The sequence below is a fragment of the Chlorocebus sabaeus genome, chromosome X (assembly GCF_047675955.1).
Source record: "Chlorocebus sabaeus isolate Y175 chromosome X, mChlSab1.0.hap1, whole genome shotgun sequence".
NCBI lineage: Eukaryota > Metazoa > Chordata > Mammalia > Primates > Cercopithecidae > Chlorocebus > Chlorocebus sabaeus.
Genome location: NC_132933.1, coordinates 124,931,340 through 124,934,306, shown reverse-complemented (window position 1 = coordinate 124,934,306; position 2,967 = coordinate 124,931,340).

Sequence of the window (2,967 nt, the reverse complement as noted above, 5' to 3'; positions counted from 1 at the left end):
AAACAATATAGTGAATGACATAATAAAAATGTGTACATAATATTATCACATGCCTGGGAGAAGCATATAACATCATTTAAGATGAGGAATTCAGCATGGAAATAACCCATGTACTGAGTCATGGTATGAGTAAACATTGGTTGTAGGAACGCTGACAGGAAAGAGATGAGGTAGAGATTGGAAAGAGGATATTCTTGATCATTAGTGCATTATAATAGAAGTCTTTGTAAAGCAAAATTACATAGTGTGTAAAGAAAACAATGGCTACTCTGGGTTATTGAAGTCTAAAATAGGTAATGACCAGTAACAGGGACAAAAAAGGAAGTTGAGCCAAATCATATGAAAACTTAAAATTTTTGGAACTATTCTATGAGAAATTATGACTCATGGAAGCATTTTAAGCAGATGAATTATTTGCAATATTGCTTTATTGCTTTTAAAACAGATCATTTTGGTGGCTTTTTGCAAGGTGGGTTTGGACAGGTTGAGTGAGAGGGAACATTAATTATTGATTGCTCACCCAACAAGCATACTTAGGATGTTGTTGTAATACTGAAGAGTTAGATTAAAACCTGAAATTAAAAAGTTATGTAGATGAATAGAAGTGAGCTCATTTTAAAAATATTTAGAGGGTGAAATGACAGCATATTATAACAAATGAGATGTCAGAGTTGAGAGTAAAAAAGATTTGAAGATGAGCCTGATTTTCTTTTCCAATCCAGATGCCTTTTATTTCTTTTTCTTGTCTAATTACTCTAGCTAGGAGTTCTAGTACTATGTTGAATAGAAGTGGCAAGAGCAGGTACCCTTGCATTGTTTGTGATTTTAGAGGAAATGCTATCAGTTTTTCGCCATTGAATATGATGTTAGCTGTGGTCTTTCATATATTGCCTTTATCATGTTGAGGTAATTTTTCTTCTGCTTCTACATTTTTGAGAATTTTTAAGCATGAGTTTTTAATTTTGTCAGACAATATGATAGTGGTGATTATTTAACAATGTATTTATGTAGCAAAACATAGAATTGTACACCTTAAACATACACATTTTTTATTTGTCATTCATATGTCAATAAAGCTAAAAAAAAGATGAGCCTCAGGTATCTAGCTGGAATAATTGGGTGGATAGTAGTATAACTAAATAAAATGTAAAATAATCTAGAAGGAAAAAAAATTTGGTTGAGGAAAGGTTAGCGCAGTGTTCTTATGTGCTACAATGAAAGTGCCTGCAGACAGCTGGACTTAGTGTGTAGCTCCAGGAGAGATCTGTGTAGCCTAATGATCAGGGTAAAACCGTGACAGTGAATGGACTCCTTGAATGCAGTGCAGTGGGTGAAGGGTAAACAACTAAATATTTTCAACATTCAACAGATACTTCCAGAGTTGAGAAAGTAATGAGTGAAGAATAGAAAATCATATTAGAGAAAGAGGTCCAAAGAAGTAGATCATTGAAGTGAGGAAACAAAACATTTGCAGTCATATGTCCTCAATCCAGGCTAGCTCTGTGTCATGTTCTGCCTACTTTTAAACCAAAACCTGGCTGACCAAGGTGGAAGGTCTACTGTTCGTTTCATTTCTATTTATTTTCTCACTGTCATCTTCAATTTAAATATTTGCTATACCCCGATGTGTGTGTGTGTGTGTGTGTGTGTGTGTGTGTGTGTGTGTGTGTGTGTTTTATTATTCTAGAAAATTAACCTTTGGGCCAGGTGTGGTGGCTCACACCTGTAATCCCAGCACTATGCAAGGCCAAGGCAGGCGGATCACCTGAGATCAGAAGTTCGAGACCATCCTGGCCAACATGACGAAACCCCATCTCTACTAAAAATACAAAAATTAGCCAGGCGTGGTGACATGCACATGTAAGCCCAGCTACCCAGGAGGCTGAGGCAGGGAAATTGCTGGAACCTAGGGGGCAGAGACTGCAGTGAGCCGAGATTGTGCCATTGCACTCCAGCCTGGGCGACAGAACAAGACTCCATCTCAAAAAAAAGAAAAAAAATTAACCTTTGATTTGCTTAGCTTTTTGTAATCATATAAATATGCTGGCAGACTCATTGTGAGATTATTTTGTTGTTGTTTCGTTGACTTCACCATATGCTTTGCCAGGCACTGCAGTAGGTGTTGAAGAAATAAAAAAAATAAGAGAATTTAATCCAATGTCTCTGGGATTTATAATCTGGGTAATAAGATATACTTGAGAATTATTATCATTTGCCTTATGAATTAGAGTGAGATAGGTGGAAAAAATGTTATATAATAGGATTCCAGTATTTTCAGCTTCTTTCCTTTTTCCAGTTTTAGAAATGATAAAACTGAAGCCCATAAAACTGATCTTGACTTTCACAAGATAATGAAACTAGTTAGTGTTTAAATATATAGTTTTCGGGTGAACGAATGGATGCTTTGGGATTGAGATTTAGGAGATGGCCTCAGGATTAACTATGCTCCAAAGAAGTACATGTTGTAATAGAGAGGTAACTATATTTAGTTGCTTCTTCTTTTAAAAGCACATTATTTAATGGAGCATTCAAAATACATGACATATCGATTTCTATTCCGTATATTTTGCTACAATAATTCCATGCATTTGATAAAAGAAGTCAGGCTCTTTAAAAACAGAAAGTCATAGCTCTTCCTTTCAAAGCCTTTCACTCCTTCTTTCAGGATACACAGTGTATCATTCTGGCTGATGCTGAGTTGCACACAAAGAAACAGATTGTTCTTGATAGGTTCCACGAGGAGAAGGGACAGGAAACCAAGCATGAACACACAGCCACGGTCTCTGACATGGTAGGGTGCAGCAGTCCCTTTTTTTTTTTCATAGAGCCACGTGCTTATTGTATACGTTTTGAAATGTTGCTGCTTCCAGTCCTGATCTGCAGAACACTATTAGGATAGTTCTCAGGGAGAACTGAGGAAATTTTTATGGCGGGGATGTATGAAAATGAAAACATCTGATCCACAGC